The sequence below is a fragment of the Oryzias latipes genome, chromosome 1 (genome assembly GCF_053564925.1).
Source record: "Oryzias latipes strain Hd-rR chromosome 1, Olatipes_Hd-rR_3.1".
NCBI lineage: Eukaryota > Metazoa > Chordata > Actinopteri > Beloniformes > Adrianichthyidae > Oryzias > Oryzias latipes.
In genome coordinates this window covers 40,028,520-40,050,674 of record NC_136237.1, presented here as the reverse complement: position 1 = coordinate 40,050,674, position 22,155 = coordinate 40,028,520, and the positions used below count along the sequence as shown (strand labels likewise).

The following is a 22,155-nucleotide window of genomic DNA, read 5'->3' as shown; positions in this document are numbered from 1 at the left end:
TTCACTGTATTTGTTTGATGAGGTGGTTTTATGATCAGGCATTGTTCTTCCCTTACGTAACCCACTTTCTAATATAAATAAACACATAAATGAATAAATAAATCATCTAATAACCTGTTACCAAGGAGAAGAACATGAAGTGATCCTAAGCTCCCATCAGATTATTTTCTGACAATGTTCACTGATAAAATGTATCTTTTTTATTATCATTACTAAACCAGGAAGTCTCCTGATATAAGTTTTCTTTTTTTTTTTTAAAGTAGAGCTAAATGTTTGATGACACACGCTTCATTCATACTTTCTAAAGGGAATATGAGTCAGTCAGGGCTTCTTCACATCTAACCATAAAACCATGAAATCACATTTCACAGTATCAGTTCATTATAAACTGTAATATATAACCTGATGTGAAAGCTTTGGTTTGCTCTCTTCAGTCGTTGCCTTTCCTAGTAAAAGAGTGTAAATGCAATTGAGCTGCTGTCAGTCAACTCTTGTGGGAAATTGCTCTTAAAACTTAGCTGTCTGGTACTCGTGTTTACCCATAAGCACTTGCTGTTTCCCCCTAATGTCATTCAGTGGAAAGGAGGAAATGGTAACGCTGACTGAGGTTTCTAAGAAAACAAGCTGCACTAAACAGTTGCACCTTAGGAAATGTTGCCAAAGCTTTTTTCATTACTTAAAACTTTGTCTGAAAATAAAATGTACCTCTTACTCTTGCGCAGTAGGAAGTATTTGTTGACTTTATATTTTTGTTTTATTTGCCTTTAAGTTTTTTTAGTGGTACATACATACATTTTTTTAGTAAGTTTATTTATTTAAGTATATTATTTAAGTTTTTTTTTTTTATATAATAACATCTGGATTTACCTTCAGTAACTCTGTACAAGAGAAATAGGCAGTGTTCCTCATGGATCAAATTTGGATCAAACCTTAGTTTTCCTATTCTCCTCGCTTTAGAAAAAACACTTATTCTTATATATTCCTATTTTTTTCTGCTTTTAGAGCATTAGTTGTTCTACTTTAAAATGAAGTTGATAATTTTAGATTCAGGTCACATATTATTATCAAAAATGCAAGTTTTTCCTCTGTAGACGACATTTCTAAAGCTGAATATCTCCACTGCATTCTCCTGAATTTACTCCTTTAGGTATCTACGGTAGACAATTTGGACTTTTAAAAGATATCATATGTGAAGGGGTGTGGCTCTGAGAATTGTACTTTTTGATGACAATTTTTGGTGCAAAATGATGAAGCGGTGCAAATCTGGCAAATCCTGCTCCATGCGGGAATTTAAGAGGACGCCATCCATATGTCCCTACCAAATCAGAGGCCCTTGATCAAAATGCAACAGGTTTAACTTTCAACACAAATTCAGTGGCTTTGTGTTTTTGTATGAAGAACCTGAAAATGGAACTTGTGTAGCAATGCCTGAAAGCGACCTTTTTTTTTAACGTGGAAGCTTGAAAAGCGCATTTACATAGACTTTTCATTGGAAATGGCCACTTGGACATTGAGCATAAACAAGCTCTTTTTTTTCTTGAGAAATTAATATTTTAACTGATTAAAACAGAGCAGAGAAACTACTAACTATTAGACACAGATGACTTCATGCAACTGAACTTAATAGATATAACAACAGTAGTTTCACTCCAGCTCGAAAGTTTTGTGTAGCTTCATCACATGCAAGAGAGGCTCAGGTTTTTCCACATATCTGTGCTGTGGTCCTGAAGGGCCAGGAAGTGCTACAGCAGGTGTGTTTGCAAGCCGTGCACTGCACATTCTTGCAAGAGCCGTTTCAGAGAGTGTGGTAATTTCGTTTCTCTGTTGAGTCAGCAGTCAGATGGTGGATTGTACCTCGTCACCTCGGTGACACATCATTGCATCAGAGGTTGCATAACACAATCACCACTCCAGCTTCTTCGCAAAGAGGTGTCACTGTGGCTTTGTTATTTGCACAGCTGTGATGAAAGAAAACTCTGTGTGTGTGTGTGTTTATATTGTTGAAATTATAAAACCCTCGCTCTTCTCTGTCTGGGTGTCTCTACCAGGATGCATACCTTTAGCAAAAGTCTATTTAGGTGTACTACAAGTATACCTAGACTAAATCAGGGTTCAATTCTCAGGGGATGCAATGAGCTTAATCCAGTGTTGTGTCCTTGGACAATAACTTTCATGGTACGGCTAAAGTAGTCCGTGTCGCCAGCCCGGATAAAAATACAGGGTTGTATCAGGAAGGGCATCCAGCATAAAAAATCTCTACCAAACCACCTGTAAGAATCAGTGGAAGCTGATTTGCTGTGGCGACCCCTAAAAGTATATGCCGAAAGGTGACCAACAAAAAGTATACATAGTCTATACTGACAATGAGACAGAATGCTTGAAGTCTACTTTTTACTTAATATATATATATATTGTAAACCTAAAATGTTGCAATGTCGTCTGAAGAAGTACATAGTTAGTATACTTCCTACACTACAGGTACATGATCTATAGTATACTTTCTATGGTTACACTCAAATATACTTGATAAAATTAACTTCAAGTGTATGACTTGACTTGAAGTTGTTTGTGTGGGAGAACACATTAAAGGAGCAGTAACAAGTCAGTGTTCGGTCATTCTACAGTATTCTCTCCCTATTCGCTGGGGTTAGGGACCAAAGACACCCGCGAATCCGCAGAATCCGCGAATATTGCGAAATATCCTCAACCTCAAGAATCTCCATCACTGATCCTTACTTAAGAATGACACTACTGACACATTTCTGAAGCGCTGTGAAACATTTCTTTAAGAACATTGGAATATTGCTCAACATAAACAGTTGTTTTTTATTTTATTCAGAGTGATCGACCATACTGTAGCGTACTTTAACAACCCACATTAGGAGTGTCACTCTGTGTCTGTATTTCTCCGTCATCAGTTAAGTGCAAGAGGTCCTGTAGTGCAATTTGGTCAGAGGAGGAGTCATGTGACTGGAAAAAAAATCTGCAAATACGTGAAACCGTGAATAGTGAAATGAGAATGACCGGGAGAACACTGTATCTTTATACTCGGGCACCAGATTGTTTCAGTAGCAAACTGCTGCTCTAAGGACGGCAGACAGTCCTTCAGCTACTCAACACACAGCCGTTTATGAAAGGCCACATTAGGAGAAAGCTGAGTCAAATTTTGACCTAGTTGAAGACATGAAGACATAGCAGTCAGTCTGCTGCACGAATGCATGACACAGATTTATCTGCATCACCAAGAGCAGCTCACTGTAACCTTTTCCACTGTATGTGCCTGTGTGTTGCTGCCCGAGATAGAAGAGATAAGACGTTTGATTGAGGTCTGGGTGCTGTGAGTTGTGACATACATGCATGGTTTAAAACCAAAGCTGACACTGAAAGGGTTGGAGGTTTGCTTTGCACTGCCTTTTGCTGCACTGCAACGCGCACCTCAACCCTCTGGATATTACTCGTCAGTGTGGGGATGGAGGATGAGATCAAAAATTTGCTGATAACCCCTTTGACTTATACTGCATGACAAGCAGCATTCGAAATTAGCGGTTATCCTGTTGTCCGAGACAACCAGATTTCACGGAGGACAACCCAAAATGAACCTGATGGAAGTCCGTGTTACAACCTGGTCTTTTATTCAACGTTTTGGTATTTTTCGACTATTTTTCAAAGTTTTTGGGAAACCGACGTCCGACTTTTTAAGATAAAACCAAGTGTACACGAACGATGTCACCGATGTGACCTCCGAACGAACCGAGTACGCCCGAAGACGTGAGCGGCATCAGCCTCAGCAGACTGAGTCGGACGTTGATGATGATGACATGTCCCTTGAGGAACTTGTCTGAAATTACTTGTCAAAAATGACAACATTGCACCTGCATGTCTTGTTCAAAAGATCAGGGATATTAGTCTTTACTGCTACTGCAGCGCACAATGTGTTTATTTGACATAGATGTTATATCATTATAACTTTTCATCACATATAAATATTACTTTATATTTGGAATGCTGTACTAGTCCCAGTCCATACAAGTGTTCTAAATTTTAAATATACTCATTAGGTTACAGTGTTGGTTAATGTCATCAATTTTCTGATATATTGTAGGGTAAGATAAAATATTTTCATTTGACATCTAATTAACATTGATCAGAATAAAGCTTTTCTTAACAATCCCTGATAACATAAAAGTCCCCTCAAAATTCAACTTCAGAGTGAAGAGTCTCCAGTTCTGGGTTTGCTTTGGTCTCCTATTGCCCCATTAAGAAGTGGACAGCAGCTCAGATTCATATTTTTACCGTTTACCATCTCATAATTTAAAAATGTTTGTCATTTCTTATTTGTACCATATTTCTAGATTTAGGGGAACAGCTTTTTTCTAAAAGAACCCCCCCTCCACTGCTGTCTGACATTTCCCCCTGAAATTGAATAATTCGACACCTAAACGTGACAGCTTCAATGCAGTTATCTGGTTTCATGACACCGTAGCAGAAAATATGTGGCAGTGTCCCAGCACTTCAGCAAATGACAAAAACAGACCAAGGTTAGAGCTGTTTCTCTGCTCATTGAAAAATGCTTATTGCTGCTGCTCCTTCACCATGGAAAATGGTCTTCCAAGATTTGTTGGGCGTGATCTTAATACTGGAGACATTTATTTAACAAAATCGTCATCACTTCTGAATAAAAATGAAAAAAACTCTAGAGTTTAAACCCAAATTCAAGATAAAATTGTTATTTTGTTGAAGCCCCACTCCTTTCATCTTCTGATCTGTTGTAAGAGCATTCCCAGTGGTCTTTTAATTATGATTAGCCAAGATTAATTAAAGGACATAGTTTCTGCAGAGTGGCAGGAGTTCATTAGAAAATCACCTCTGAGTGGTGGACTGTTGGTGCAGAGAAACCCAGACCTCTCTTCCTGTCACCCAAAACTGAGAGCTCTCCGTTTACACTCTCTCCTGCTATCTTGCACCCCCTCACATCCCTTAAAAAAACAATAACGGCGCCACAAAAATGGCAAAATCTGAGCTATCAAGCTGTAATGTTTCTATCCAGATTCCAGTTCAGACGAGGAAAATGAAGACATACATGGATCTATTTGTCTTCCAGTGGATGCATAGCGTAGCCCGCCCAGCTTATTTTCGACGTCACAATAAGCTCTTTTTCAAACAGCATTTTTTTGTCTGCTACTGATTCACATTTTTTTTTAAAAAAAGGAAAAAACTCAGAAATGGAGTTTTAAGTTCAACTTTCCTCATATATGTCTTCCATCAGAAAATGCCCAAAGAACACGTTTAAAATCCAAAAAACACATTTTTATAATAGTTGGTCTTTAAGTTTTTTTGAAGCCGGAATAAAAAGGAACTGCTAATTCTGAACTTACTTTTTCTTGATCATTTGAGTCCTTCATATTCTGTAATAAATGCATGGTGATATGACGTGAAACAAATTGATAATGACACTATTCCTACAACAGCTCACCTCCTAACCGTAACCTAATCCAGCGTGCTACTGAACTGTTTTGCAGGTTTCGGAAACGATTAAATCATTTTCTCTGACACTCAGAGTATTTGCCTGATTCATTTGGCTGCTCTGTTCTCCTGCTGGAGAATACATGACCCTCAGAAGCAAGAAACACCCTGTTATTATGCTGCTTTAAATGATGTTTACAGTCTATAAAAGTCAAACAGAAACTCCCTCTAATATTTTACCATCTGTGATCCGCCGACGTTCGCCAGCTCTTGAGTTGCGGCGCGTTTCGTCTTTGATGTCAGCAACCTGGCAAAAGCCTAAACCTGTGGGTTGCTTGTGGTCTGTCGGGACGTTGCGTAAGCCATCATTATGTGCGGCCTCTTGCTTTGGGGGCTCAGTTACATCACGGTTGAACTTTGCTGTGTGGTGCTGATGTTATTTTTGGTAGAGCCGAGCTCTGCACCTGAATACAGCAGGCCTGGCACAGCAGTTGGGAGGCCACGGCAGAAGATGAAGAACTGGGAGGAGGGTGGTGCGGACCCAGAGAGCCGTTAAAGTGAAACGCTTACCGCTGATGAGTTTTCCAGTTTGCCCTTGTAGACGCTGTTGGAAAGAGTGAGAAAATGACTGTGGAGGAAAACGGAGCAACATTCCAGCTTGGACAGAACCCCCCCCCCGGAGGCAGCTGTGACTGCTTTCACAGATTCAACTTTTTGGGGACTCAGAAGTAATTTTCTCTCTTTGTTGGGTTTCATCTCCTGCCTCTTCAATCATCTGCAGTCTGGAGAGCGTTTTCTTTTTTTTTTGGTCTGACGAGAGGTTTTGGCCAGGCTCCTGCTACCATCATCATCCTCATGTCAGCTCATTCCCAGGAACAGATTTCCTCCCATCTGCTTTTTCAGCTTTTCTTTCTCCCGGGGAAATTCCGATCCGATCTCCGCAGCGGAGGACTCGCCACCCGGTCGTCTGGTTTGTGTGGAAATGCAGACAGCACAGTAGACCCGGTGCTCTGGGATTGACCCCCCCCCCCCCCACTCCCCACCCCCAGGCAAATGAGTGCACACCCACATGCAGAATCACCGCCATGACTGCAGATGTGGCACATCTGGCCCTGGGAGTAATCTATTCCTCTTGGTACTCTGTGTTGTTTCGCTCTTCCCTGTCTCTCCGACGCCATGGCAACAGAGCGCTTGGCAGGAGGCCGCTGGCATCAAGCCAGAGTGGCTGAGTTGGAGGAGCAGGGAGGGTTTTTTGTTGTTGTTTTTAGTCTGTCTCTTAAACTGCTGGAGCCTTACCTATGATTAAATGCATAAACAAAAGAGAAAAAAAAAAGTGAAGCAATGTAGACGGGCATTCAAGGCGGCTATAAAGTCTGAAAGGCCTCAGGCGAAGCGGAGCTGTGCCACACCGCAGCTCTTTTCACTTGGCAGCCACCAAGTTTTCCCAGAATCCCTTGCCTGGGCAAAAAGCCAACCTTTCTCTGCAGGCCTGCAAAGATGATTAGGACATAGGCAGTGGGGAGGGGGCAGGAGAGGACATGATAGCAGGGGGCAAAATTCCAGATGAATATTTGAAGATGGTTTTTCCTGGGTTTCCGTCTGATGCCAAGCCCCAAGGTGAAGGACCAGAAATATGCAAGTCATTAAAGGTAGTCACTATAAACAGAACATTTTTGGTCTTTCGTTAATTAAAATGCAATATTTAAAGGGAGACAGAAGAGCAGATGAAGTCAGTGCTGCTTAGCAAGCATTACAAATAAAAAGTTTGACATTTTAAAAACCCACCTAAAGCATTGAAGTTTGCTGCAGACATGATGAGATTTTTGTCACGTTTATATTTTACTGACAGCAAAGCAGGTTTGTCTGCAGTAGAAGAAATTTCTACGCCTGAAAATCTCCCAACCGTCACAAACTACTGAATGGATGTCTGTTGGTATTTTACAGAGGAAATTTTTTGGCTTTAAAAAGATACCAAATATGAAGGGGCAAGGCCTCTGGGAGTTGTAGTTTTGACATTTTGATTGGATATAATCAAAGTTGAACTCTATTTGCAAAATGTATCTGTAAGGCCGAATACCAATTCATCCCTTACCCCTCTGGCTCCTCCCCATTGCTCTTATTGTAGGGGTATTTGGAGCTATAGTGGTGTCCAAACTTGTTTTTTTTAAGAAGGAGCCCTATTGGGATCTATTGGAATTGAGTTTTTTTTTTTTGCTATTATGAGGTGTACAGTTTTTTGAACAAAGTTTAAGAGTTTATTTAAAATTAGGGTCAATGCACCAAAGAACAATGATCACATGAAACATGAGCAAAGATTTGTGCCAGGTTATAGCAAAATTACCATCTGTAGTGTTGTAAGAACAGGAAAGTAAAAGCAAAACAAAAACATTGCTGAAATTCTAACAGATTGGGATGATGTGATGAGCAACAATAACGGTAACAATAAATAAATGACAAAGCAAATTACCAGAAACAAAGAGGAGAATTCATTAAGTAAATGTAAATAAGGAAATGTAGCTGGTTAGTGGACTGGACCATGTAAATGACTTTAAAGTGACATAACTTGATAGTTTGAAGTGTGAGTCACCCATTGAAATTGGTCTACCTCCAGCTCCAACCAAATAAAGTCAATTAGTTTTGTAATTTTTTTCTCAAACAGCATGGGATCTAAACTAGTGTTGGAAAAAGTAAAAGTCACAAGAATCCAAAAAAAATAGCAATTTCAATTTAAAAAAAACATGATCAAAGTGACATGAACACACAAAACTGAGCAAAAAAAAATCAAAAAAACATGAAAAACACAAACAGTGAGGCTTCTTTTTATCCCAGTTGATGTTGCCACCTCTGACCTGCAGAATAAACGTGGAAAACTATCCACATGAGTGAGTCACTTCCGGACTGAGAATATCTCAAGGATGCATCTCTCTGACGGGGATGTCTCCAGGCAAGAGGATTCATTGTTCAGAGAGGCTCGGGGGACGGCACTCCGCTGTGTGAAGAAGCTTCCAGCATTTAAATGAGATGGAGATGTGCTTGCTGAAATTGTAAACAGACCATCACTGGTCCTGTGCCAACAAGCCTGCAGCTGGATGAAGAAAGCAACAGCAACATTTCAGTAAACAGGAAGCAGTTAATTACTGATAATGTCCTGACTATAAAGCTGAATGCAGATAAGTGGGTAGATGAAAGTGCATGCTGGGACTTCTGCTCCATGATATACTGATGGTTTATGTATTAAAAAAAAAAAAGCAATGGTGCACATATGTGTCCTCTGCAGAGAGGGAGAAGTTATTGATATGAAGCTGTTTACACTTAATATCAACATGAACCAGAAGCCATGGAGGGCAAAGATGTCATGTTTGGTTCAAATTAAGGAGGAGTTGACATCAGCCAAGAGTAACCACAGGAAGAGTGTACAATTCATGAGAGCAGCCACCTGCCCTGATGAAGACACACTGAGATGAATTGGTGTAAATGGGTTGGGGGGAGAAAAATGATGTGTGTGTGTAGAAATAATTTTCAATACATAAAAATATACAAAGCTGCACAAATATACAAAACCAATCATCAAAACCCTCTGACCCAATGCCAAAAACCTTAGAGCCTAAAAAAAAAGGATCAGATTATTGAAGAATATTGGTTTGGGAAAAAAAACATCCATGAAAAAGAAATAGTCATGTTAATGTTTTCCAGAAGCACATTTAAAGCTAAAACCTTTAATTAATTGACCTTTAAACCAGTGGTGTAGGGGTTAGCACTCTTTCCTCACAGTGAGATGGTCCTGATTCAAATCCCGGATAGAATTTGTGCGTTTTCCCTGTGGATGTGTGTGTGCTTTCTGCAGACACTCTGGCTTCCTCTCATAGTCCAAAAACACGCCTCATTGGTTCATTGGGGACTCTAAATTGTCCTTGGGCGTGCACGTGAGTGTGCAGCGCTGCAACAGACCCATGACTCTGATCAGGGTGAACCCCTCTTCACCCAACAGTAGATGGGATAGGCTCCAGCAGCCCCATGACCCCAAAAAGGGATTCAGAAGGTGGATGATTTAATAAACTTTTCAGCACACATCCAGACAAAAAAAGAATCACATCTATATGCAGACAGCTGATAAATGAATGAAAAAATACAATGATATTGTTTAAAAAGGAAGTAAGGAAAAAGACTTGAGTTTATTAAATCACACTCCATCTATCTTTCAAGTTTCAACTCAATGATTCTGCTTTTAAAGTACCATAAATTTACTTATACTTGAAGTTAAAAACAATAAAAGATAAAAAAAAAAGATCAAAAACTCCCATTACCCATAAAAAGGTTGTTAAAATGCAATAGAACGTGGTCAGAAGAAAAATATAGTTTACGTATTATAAATGGATGGAATTGAATTTCCTATTGAGGCAACTGGCGCTGAAGCGACCGCTTTCAATGACAAGTCTATATAAACGCCCGTAAACCTGCGTTTCGGGCCTCCACGTTAAAAACTCCACAAGTTGCTACGCAATTTTTTTCTAGTCCCTTCTGAGGCTCTATGTACAAATTGGGCGTCAACTGAACGCACAATGAAAGTTCAACCAGTTAAACTTTTGACTGTTTGAACGCCAAACAACAGAACTTTGTCCAATCAGAGGGTCGCATTTCGTAGTTATGTATGGATAGTGTTCTTTCAAAAACACGGAAGTGCCAACCATCTGAAAAAGATTATTAGTAATTGTAGTATGTGCTGGGCTGGAAGTATATGGCACTACGTCTTATATATCAAAATAAAGCCGTGAAAGAGCGTGATAGAACATGATAGAACAAGCCTGGAGCAAAATTTGCATCTTTTTTAACATTCCACACCAAGCCTCTTGGTGGGGAACATGTACTAGTAAACAGTAGAAAAACAAAAGAAGAAGGCCGACCCTGCCACTTCCTGCTTGTCTGGTGTGTGAACACCGTGTGCTAAAAGCGCGTTCATAAAACTGTGTACTGTCCGTTCTTGAAAGTGCAAGATCGTGCAAGAATGAAGCGACACAGTTACTGAAATGAGTTCCTCTTCAATGAACTTTGCTAAGTCACATTTCATAAATGTATCAAGGTGTCAAAGCTAAGAAACTGCTTCAGTCTGGAAGTCTTTTTAGGTGCAGCCTTTAATGGTAATGGACCCTTTAATGGTACTGCAGAAGGCAGCTCGAGCTCTGATATTGTGGAGAAGATAAAACCTTCAGACCAGATGCTCTATCCTGTCATGAAAACAAGCAACAATTGGTCTCAAACACAATCACAGAGAAGCCTTCTCCACTCTAAGACTCTGCTAAACCATTTCTACCAGCACCAGCTTACATTTGCTAAATTAACTTTCAAAATTATTGCACAAAGCAAAACATTTCAAGTATTTAGAGACTATTGAATAACTCACATGGATTATCCGTTCTCATCTGCAGTTTCAACTTGTTCATTTCCTTTTACTGCCACATTTTTTAAATTGTGCAAAACAATCTAACACAGCTGTTGCAACACAATTGATTTAGATAAGAAAAAATTCCTACCTGGTAACTAGAACCTTTTTTTTTTAAGAAATCACGGATTTGGCCATTTTTGCCTACATTGGTTAAGCTATCGTGTAGACAAAACAAGCAGCTGCAACTATGACTTCTCCACTTCATTTGGTCTAGTTTGATGTTTGGTTCACTGTACAGTGTGTGACAGGGAGTAAACCCTGTTATTATCTTCCTACTGTCATTGTACTTTACAAAATTTAGAGAAAAAGCATTTTTCTTTTCTCAAACCACAAAAGCAGTCATGAAAAACAACAGCATAAATGATGATTGAGAAGAATGAGATGCATTTACCAGTAGAAAACAAAAGGTTTTTTTTTGTTTTTTGTTTTTAATAAATAACCTTGAGAACATTCCGTAGGGTAATTACAAAAATATTCACTCACTCAGTTTGAAGGAGTTGTATGTTGTAGTCTGAACTGGTTGTACTGGTTCTGCGTCACAGATGCTGACTCTTCAGAGAACACAGGGCATTAGAGTTTCCCACTTTTACTAAGAGTTTCTGTGACAAAACAAAAGAGGGATCAGAAATTCTCCTGATTTTATCTATCTGTTCTCAAAATTTACAGTTGCTGCAGAAACTATTGCGAAGGACTTGGATTTAAAGGTGTTCTTTTCAAAAAATATTCCCACCAGGGTACCGTAGGTGCTTTAAGGCCCAAGAGTCAGATCATTGACTGTATCTGGGAACTTGACCGAGTGGGCATGACATCACCCATAGAAAATGGCTTACTTGAAGTTAATTCAGTTCAGCCATTTTTTTGCGATACGGACGACGCCATGTCGGAGCCAGACAACGTTAAGTTAGCAGTATCGCTACCCGATCTGCAAGAGCTTACCTGATCCGTTTAAGCACGCTCATATATTACCAATACCTCTTTGTGACCAACATGGCAAGAGTTATGTAATTTGATTTAGATTCATACTATACTCTAGTATATTTACTTAATATATTTTTTGTACATCCTTTACGACTGTTCCGAGCCTATTGAACAGTGGATAAATCCGTGATCATACAAAGTTATATTTTTTTTCAACATTTGAGATCTCCCCCCAACTGGATTGCAGCTCCAAAAAATAAAAAAAGATTACAATAAACATTTTCATTGTTATAAACTTTTTAAAAAGTTTATAATTTTATTTACATCCAAAGAAATACTCTGGCAATAAAATGCTTTATCGGAAGTGACGTATTATTTGCGCATCCAAGGACAGATTGGGTAGCGGCAAGCAGTGTTTGGTCCAAGTCAGACTGTGTCAACGTCTCTGTGACAACCACTCCTGCCAATCAGCATTGAGCGATCCATACCCATAAAACGTTTGACGTGAGACCACCTACCATTATTGAGGAATCTGATTGGTCAGTTTATAACTTAAATAAGTTGAACTACAGGAAAAATACCATGAAAAAAAAAGGATTAATAAGAACATGTTAAAAAATGTAGCAAAGTGATATATATATATATATATATATATATATATATATATATATATATATATATATATATATATATATATATATATATATATATATATATAGATATATATAGATATATATAGATATATATATCTTCTTTCTCTTTCGGCTTTTCCCATCAGGGGTCGCCACAGCGAATCATCCTTTTCCACCTCACTCTATCATGGACATCTTCTACCCTAACATTAGCCAACTTCATGTCCTCTGTTAAGACATCCAAATATCTCCTCTTTGGTCGTCCTCTTGCCCTCCGGCCAGGCAGCTCCATCTCCAACATCCTTCTACCAATATATCCACTATCCCTCCTCTGAACATGTCCAAACCATCTCAGTCTGGCTTCTCTGACTTTGTCGCTAACACAGGCAACATGAGCCGTCCCTCTGATGTACTCGTTCCTTATCCTGTCTAACCTGGTCACTCCTAAGGAGAACCTCAACATCTTCATCTCTGCTACCTCCATCTCAGCCTCTTGTCTCTGTCTCACTGCTACCGTCTCTAACCCATAGAGCAGAGCTGGTCTCACCACTGTCTTGTACACCTTTCCTTTGAGTCTTGCTGACACTCTTCTGTCACACAACACTCCTGACACTTTCCTCCAACCGCTCCAACCTGCCTGCACTCGCCTCTTCACCTCTTTTCCACAATCCCCATCACACTGAACTGTTGACCCCAAGTACTTAAACTCCTGCACCTTCTTCACCTCAGTCCCCTGTAACCTAACGCTTCTACCTTGATCCCTCTCGTTCAGACACATGTATTCTGTCTTACTACGACTGACCTTCATACCTCTTCTTTCCAGAGCAAACCTCCACCTCTCTAGCTGTTCCTCCACCTGCTCTCTACTCTCACTGCAAATTACAATGTCATCCGCAAACATCATTGTCCAGGGAGATTCCTGTCTTACCTTGTCTGTCAGCCTGTCCATCAGCATAGCAAACAAAAAAGGACTCAAAGCTGATCCTTGGTGTAGTCCCACCTCCACCTTGAACTCCTCTGTCTGACCTACAGCACATCTCACCACCGTCATACTTCTCTCATACATGTCCTGAACTACTCTGACATACTTCTCTGCCACTCCAGACGACCTCATACAGTACCACAGCTCCTCCCTCGGCACCCTGTCATACGCCTTCTCTAAATCTACGAACACACAATGCAGCTCCTTCTGACCTTCTCTGTACTTTTCCATCAACATTCTCAAAGCAAAAATGGCATCAGTGGTGCTCTTACGGGGCATGAAACCATACTGCTGCTCACAGATCTCCACCTTCTTCCTAAGCCTGGCTTCCACTACTCTTTCCCACAGCTTCATTGTGTGGCTCATCAACTTTATTCCTCTATAGTTGCTGCAGTTCTGCGTGTCACCCTTGTTCTTAAAGATCGGGACCAGAACGCTTCTCCTCCATTCCTCAGGCATCTTCTCACTCTCTAGAATCCTATTGAACAACCTTGTTAGAAATTCCACTGCTGTCTCTCCTAGGCACTTCCATACCTCCACAGGTACGTCATCAGGACCAACGGCCTTTCCGCTCTTCATCCTTTTCAGAGCCTTCCTAACCTCATCCTTTCCAATCTCTGCTACTTCCTGCTCCACAACAACCACATCTTCCTCCCTTCTTTCCCTGTCATTTTCCTCGTTCATCAGCTCCTCAAAATACTCCTTCCATCTTTTCTGTACACTCTCCTGGGTTGTTAGCACCTTTCCATCTCTGTCCTTAATCACCCTTATCTGTTGCACGTCCTTCCCATCTCTGTCTCTCTGTCTGGCTAGCCTGTACAAGTCCTTTTCTCCTTCCTTTGTGTCTAACCTGTCATATAGCTCATCGTAAGCTTTCTGTTTGGCCTTTGCCACCTCTCTCTTCACTCTACGCTGCGCTTCCTTGTACTCCTGTCTACCTTCCTCAGTCCTTTCTACATCCCACTTCCTTTTAGCCAACCTCTTCCTCTGGACGCATTCCTGTACTTCCTCATTCCACCACCAAGTCTCTTTACCGTCTTTCCTCTTTCCAGATGACACACCTAGCACCTTCCTACCTGTTTCCCTGATAATCTCTGCTGTAGTTTCCCAGTCCTCTGGAAGCTCATCCTGACCACCCAGGACCTGCCTCAACTTCTGCCTAAATTCCTCACAAGTTTCTTCATTCTGTAGCTTCCACCACTTGGTCTTCTTTTCTGTTTTCCCTCTCTTCTTCTTCCTGACCTCCAGAGTCATTTTACACACCACCATGCGGTGCTGTCTGGCTACACTCTCTCCTACCACCACTTTGCAGTCATTAACCCCTCTCAAATGACCTCGTCTACATAGGATGTAGTCCACCTGAGTACTCCTACCTCCACTTCTGTATGTCACTCTATGTTCCTCTCTCTTCTGGAAGTAAGTGTTGACTACAGCCATTTCCATCCTCTTCGCAAAGTCCACCACCATCTGTCCCTCCAGATTCCTTTCCTTCACACCAAACCTGCCCATCACCTCCTCATCACCTCTGTTGCCCTCACCAACATGCCCATTAAAGTCTGCTCCAATAACAACTCTCTCTCCTCTGGGAAAACTCTCTATGACCTCATCCAACTCACTCCAGAATCTCTCCTTCACTTCTAAGTCACAGCCAACCTGTGGCGCATACCCACTGACTACATTCACCATCACCCCTTCGATTTCTAACTTTAAGCTCATCATCCTGTCTGAGACTCTTTTCACCTCTAGAACACTGTTTACAAACTCCCCCTTCAGAATCACTCCTACCCCGTTTCTCTTCCTATCAACACCATGATAGAACAGTTTGTATCCTCCTCCAATACTACGTGCCTTGCTGCCCTTCCACCTTGTCTCCTGCACACACAGTACATCTACCTTCCTTCTCTCCATCATGTCTGCCAGCTCTCTGCCTTTCCCTGTCATTGTGCCAACGTTAAGAGTCCCTATTCTCAAACCTATGTTCCTGCCTTTTCCCTTCTCTCTCTGGCCACGGACCCTTCTGCCTCCCCTCTTTCTTCCACCAACAGTAGTCAAATTTCCACCGACACCCTGTAGGTTAACAGCATCGGTGGCGGTCGTTGTTAACCCGGGCCTCGACCGATCCGGTATGTCTAAAGTGTTGTGGATGATTCGCATGGTTATTTTGGCAATTTTTACGCCGGATGCCCTTCCTGACGCAACCCTCTCTATTTATCCGGGCTTGGGACCGGCACAGAAGTTACTGGCTTGCAACCCCTGTGGCTAGATTATATATATATATATATATATATATATATATATATATATATATATATATATATATATATATATATATATATATATATATATATATATATATATATATATATATATATATATATATATATATATATTTTTTTTTTAACAGGGTACTTCCTGTTTGGAACGCGATGACTGGGATTCAGTCCAGTTCTCACTGACAGACAATGAGTGGACCACCCCCACAACGCACTCAGGTCAACATTTCTATTAAACTCTGCTGTTCTGTACCCTGTACCCTCATCAAAAGAAAGTCTGTTACTTCATTATTTTACTTTATTGCTTTATTACCACAGAGCATAAAAGTAGATGCAATGCTTCTCTGCACTCAGTCGTAAGGGTTAAATCAGCAGATGGCTCCCAAGATGTGACAGCAACTATCTCCTTCCTCTGGGGAAAAACGGTTACTCGTGACAATTAGTGACATATTTTTTTCTAAATTGAATCCCTTTCATTCTGGTAACATTTAAATTGTAATTGTCACACAAGCTGAAATGTAAATGTTTGCGTCCAAAGTCTCCAAAACGGCTGGACAAACCCTTACGGCATCACGACTGTAAGCTTTTTTTGTGGGGCAGTAAAAAGTAGATAATTTGTGTTCAAACGTCTGTTAATCAGTTAGCTGTTTGTTTTAAAAGTGACCAAAGTAAATTTTTGAGTGGTAGTTTTGCAGAAGTGGCTGTGGAGTTAATCATCTATGTTAAGAAGGCTTGGTTGAGTCTCTGTCTGTGGTCAACCTTTGCCCCGTGATTGGTTCAGAAAACTCCAACCACGAGGGAGTAAATCAGTGATATTTCCAGCCACAGTGGACTGAACTGTGACTGCAAACAGTTAATCAGTCTTGGACTTCTAATGTCCATGTTGACCTCGGCATCACCTCCCTGTTCTGCCTTTTCCTGGGCTGATTTCCCATCGTGCGGACTTCCTCCCCCTAAAGCTGAATAGACTGACTGGGTCGACCCCCGCGGCTGTGAGAGCAAGTCTGCAAATCCCCCATGTGAGTGGCCAACGGGGAGGCTATTTAAAGACCCTGCTGACCCAGCAAAACACACTCTGCTTGCAGAGCTCCATCAGCTTGAGAGATCCTTCATCCAAGTCATGTGACAGGGGAGAATCTGATGCCAGATAAGCCTCACGGGTTCAGTCATTGACAAATAACTTCTTTTGATGTACTCAGGGCATCAAAAGAAACATGTTTAAAAACTTTGGAGTACATCTAGGTACTACACTATGGTAAAAAGAAATCTTTTCCATAAAACGGTTAAAAATTTGTGAAAAAGTTTATCGGTTTGAGATAATAAATGAGGTCTTCTGTCTCAAAGTCCACTGGCTTGTTGACTTGTCTATCTAACCTGACTTCATTACTGCAAGACTCATTACCTTAGTTCTGCCTTTGCTTTTTTGGTCAGTACCATGTCCACTGGAAAAACATATAAGTTGAACAAAAGTTTAGGTTGTCCTGAAGTGGAATGAACCATTTTTGAGTTGCTTTATTGTGAAAGGCAAAGCCAGGACTCTGTCATCAGTGAGTGATGACTGAGCACAAGAAAACCAAAATACATTTTTGTGTCACTCAAACAATCCATCAGGTTGTTTTGTTGTTGTTGTTGTTGTTATTGCTGTGCTGCTGAAAATAGGACTAGCATTGTTTTATCTTTTATTTTACTCTATTATTTTTAATTAATGTGTCAAGTAAGAACTCCTGAGGAGACAACAATAACCCGTTTACTGTAAGTGTCTGAGGGTTTGATCACTACTTCCCTTCAACCTTTGGTTCCATGTTTCATCATCCTTCGATTATTTTGCTGTCAAAGCTATTTTGTTCTTAAGTTGTGATTTCTTTCCTTCTTTCTTTCCTGGTTTCAGAAAGACGTGCATCATAGTTTTATTTTGTTCAAATGGTGCACAATGGGCCAGAGTATCGTTGTTCCCCTCCTGATCATTTTTGGTTCTCTTTGTCTTCATGTACATTCATACCCCCCTCAGCAACGTGTGTTTAAGCGACAATTTCCAATAAGAAATCGACATAAATAAATGTAAAACTTTCAAGCTTTCGCTTTCAGAAAGTTCACGCTCAAGTTCTGCTACTCAAACTTGCGACCACTGAACGTGTGATGAAAGTTAAACCAGGTTGAACTTTGACCATTCAGGGACTTGGATTTGATAGTAACGTATGGACGGCATTTCTTTTGATTCTCAGAAGTGCCAACCATTTGAAAATGTATCCTGGAGGAGAAAATAAAAATTGCAGTTTGTTCCCGGACAGAAATCCAACACACCAAATCTTTCAGATGTCAGAATTGAGCTGTGAAAGCAAAAACCTGGAGCAATCCACCAAATTTTGCAGTGTCAACATCTCGCGCCAAACCTCTTCCAACTGTAGGTGGCGGAAACACGCTAATAACAGTCGAAAAAGAAATAGAAGAAGACTCCCTTTCCTGCTTGCCCAGTGTGAACACAGACAGCGTGTTCAACAACCCACGTTTAGCAAGTGTCCATACCTTAAGAACCATGTTAAAACTAGTGGAGGTTTTGGGATAAAACAAAACTTTCCATTTGTTCTTGAGTGTACACAGTTTGCAGAAGAACCATTTTCAAAATACGGATTTTAGGCGTTGACACACGTAAGTGCTACACTTTAACCTCCAAGCAATCCAGCAGATTGACAAGCCTTTACTGAAACTGTCAAAGTTTGCAGCTGGTTCTAATAGGGACATGTAGGCACATTTTTCTCCTCAGTTCCTCAAGTTGCTATTGTAAGTTGGTATCTATACATATGCAGTTAAACCTCATTAACAGGGTTAGAAAAAGAGATATTTCACGCTGGTCTCCTGTTGCCATGTCAGTACAGGGGAGATCAGAGTGTTTTGGACATGAAACCATGGAGACTGAGGCTCACCAACTGGCTTTGGAAAGTTTTTTCGACATCACCATGAACTGGTTTACCAAGCAAAACATTGTTTATAAAGATAGATCATATTTTTATTGAAGAAAATTAATATGTATGTGTTTGCATGCCAATAAAAGATTCTGTAGATTTGCTGTTTGGTTTTTTCATTTTACGTAGTTGGCTTACCTCTTTAGACAGCTTTCTTCTACTTGTTTGCCGTTAAACTCCATCTTCTTATTTGAGGTGAAAAGATGTCAAGAGGCCGTGTGGAAATGATATTTTTCTGTATTTCCTTTCTTTTAAAGCGGGCTTTCACATAAAAACAGTACAAATAAACTGTTAACAAGGGATACTAAGGAAAAGGGGGAATTGATGTTCACACTTTTAAAATGTCTAATCCAACTTTAGCCTCCAGTCTCAAAATAATTAATCTTGAGTTCCAATAAAATGGCAGCATTTTGACTCCTAGATAGAAGCCCAAGTTTAATCAAGTAACCACCACAAGTTGGATGCAAAAGCAGCAACAGCCCTAAGCAACCCTTTGACTTAGACTGAAGCAAAACAAAAAACCATTAGGGGTTTATTGGGCAAAATAGTCGATCTGGTAGAAAATCATAAAACTTTGTAGAAGCAAATACAACGCAGATGCAGCGAGTACTACCAGCTAAAACCTTCTTAATGAATAACATGATCTATCATCCAACCCTTCGACAAATTTTCTGTCACGGCCTATCATTCTGAAAAAAGGTTGTATTGTATTTGTGTTTATTTGTTTTAAAAAAGCAAAAACAAAGCAAGCATCAATGCTAAATCCACCTAAATCCACACATTCGCCAGCTTCGTTGTTTAACAAAATAACAGTTTTTCTGTTGGTCAATGACTGTGGTCTCATTATGCATTCCTCCTTTAAGTCTTGATCATTTTATCTTCTGCAGAGCAGTTTTTTGCATAGTTTAGAGACCCGTTAAGATCAGAGGGAGCTAAATGAGCCCAAATGTTTTTGCGGGGGTTCAAGTGAAGAATGAATGATGTGGGAAATGTCATGATTGGTCATGTTTTTGTTTCCATGTGAAGAACAAAACAACATCACAACTTTTCCCTTCCCCCCTATAGCCCAACCGGATGAGCAGTCAGCTGACTTAGATGTATTCGGGGTTATGGTAGAGGTGACGATGGGTGGATCCACAGGGTAGTAACGGTTGTCTTCAAACTTCAAAAAGTTCAGAGACATGGATAATCATCCATGATAAAGGTTCTTGTTAGAAAACTTGAATATCTGTACATGTTGGTGAAACACAAGGGTTTTAAAAAAAAAACGGAAGGTATTAATGTTTGTAGCAAAACTTCTTGAGGCTGATTTTCTAGGCTGTGTCCGAATTCCCACCCTAACCCCCAACTACTAAAAAACTATGTAGGGCAGCACTATGTGGTGCCCTGAATTTTAAAAGCCAATGGTACACCGTGCTTATACTTATTTTTCTTTTTCTTCACAAAGTTAAAATCTAATTAATATAAGTGTTTTGCGTCGATAATTTATGAATCCACTGTCTTCTGAAGATAAAAACCTTGATGGTTTACTAAAAAAAATACATTTAAATACATTTTTTGGCAAAAATTGTTCCGACGCAATGCATTGTGGTCTATAATTGCCGATCTGGTGATCATCGATGCACACTGGTTTTTTGCAGAGACTTCTGGGAAATTTCTAGGGGACTTGTTTATTGGCTTGTAGATTCGGACTGCACTACAAAATGGGGAATGCACTATATAGTGCACTATGTGGTGCACTATGTAGTGCGTAGGGAAGCAAATCGGACAAAACTCTAGTCAGGATGCATGCAAGAGGAGCCCAATGTCCATTTGAACAGCACTAACAGGCCACTTGCACGTTGCATACTGTGTGGAAAAATGCCTGTATCTCTCTTACTTCACCCTTACTTACCTTTATGTATTGTATACATGTTTACTACAAACTGTCGCATGCAGTATGCCTATAGAAAGAATCTGCTTTAACAATTTTGCGCTACGAGTTCACAGAGTGGTCTACTCTACTTAAGCTTTTCTGTGGGCCACCTGCATTTAAAATATTTGTAAAGGAACATACTAAATGCTGAAGTCCAACCACTTAAATAAGTGGTTCAATCTTATGGCAAAAAGAAATTTGCATTATTCCAATGTATTTGTTACAATACAGAAAACAATATTTTCTTTACAACATCAATGAATAGTTTTTTTCATCTAAGCCACAACAATACCAGCAAAAAATAGAAGGAGATAATATCCCCACAAACTTTCATTGAAATGTTCCGTAGATATCAGAAGAAATGCATCGTTCAAAACTACAAAGTTACAAGTTCTTGGAAAACTTTCCCGCACATGCAAAGTCTAGTTCCTGGAAAACACAGCCATTGTTTGTTGCGTGAAATAACATGATCGAAAATGACACTATTTGTTAACAATTACGAACTTTAAACAAAAGGAATTTAAATATTACCTACTTTCATGATGCTGATTCCTTACAGTTCTGTCGTACCTCCAAACACAGGTAGGAGAGGGGAGATAAAAAGAGCTCTGGAATAGTTTTTTTTGTGCAACATATACAAAAAAAATATTTCACCGTGTGAATTTGTTACTTGTTTTGTGTTTTGTTTCTAAAACTTTTCAAACGTCTTTTGGGACAGAATAACATAAAAATCAAATTAAGGTTTAAAAGTTTTCTCGTGAAAATCGGAAAGTCCAATAGTTGTTTGCGTCTGAACGCTACATGAAATTCACCTGGCAACAAGGAGCGAATTCTGCGATTGGCTGTTTTTCTGGTGACGTCAAGCGTGTCTGGCAGTGGGTCTGGAATGTTAACAGCATCAGTCATGCTGCAGTCAGACTGAGCTGCAGGGACGCAGCGGCAGCAGCACTTGTTGCGCCGTTTAGCTTTTTACCAATTAAATCTGAAATAGTTCATAGATATATTTTATTTATTTTTTTATAAGAAACATTTGTTTGTGTTTTTTTATTATATTTGTGTGACAACGCAAGTTCACTCAATACATATAAGGTTTTAAAAACATAGATTTGGTTGAAATAAAACTGCCATATATTAAAAACTAAAGAATTTCTTAATTGCATTTCTTTCAAATTTGACCGTCGAGTCAAAAAAAAACATTGTTTTCCTCGCAGCAATAAAGGATCTTTAAAATAAAACATGATCCACTCCTTCTATTTTTAAAGTACAAGATTGGATATGCATGATTTAAAACTGATCTGTACATTTCCCAACCCTATTTTAAGCACAGAACAATTTGTAAATCTTGCATTGACATCAACATAGTTTTCAAACCAACTGCTGAACTGTGTTTTACTTGTTTTCACTTTACTGTTTATTCCAGCTCGTCAGGTTGGACTGGCTTTTCAAACCTGTTTTTAGCTGTCATCTCACCCAGATCATGCTTCACGTTTGCAAAGACATTCAAGACACAAAAAAAACAACCAAACCTGCCCCCCCCCCCCTTTTTTTTAGTACCGAATATTAGTTCACTTA

At 39.9% G+C, this 22,155-nt stretch overlaps 1 long non-coding RNA gene across 1 annotated transcript; it reads right to left on the bottom strand.

Moving 5' to 3' along the window:
- Positions 1-8,379: 8,379 nt before the first annotated feature.
- LOC110015741 (uncharacterized) lies at positions 8,380-21,249 on the bottom strand. Its single transcript, XR_013656129.1, has 3 exons — positions 21,119-21,249; positions 11,387-11,502; positions 8,380-8,548 (listed from the first exon to the last, which is right to left on the bottom strand). It is a non-coding gene; the product is annotated as an uncharacterized LOC110015741 (long non-coding RNA).
- Positions 21,250-22,155: the final 906 nt, after the last annotated feature.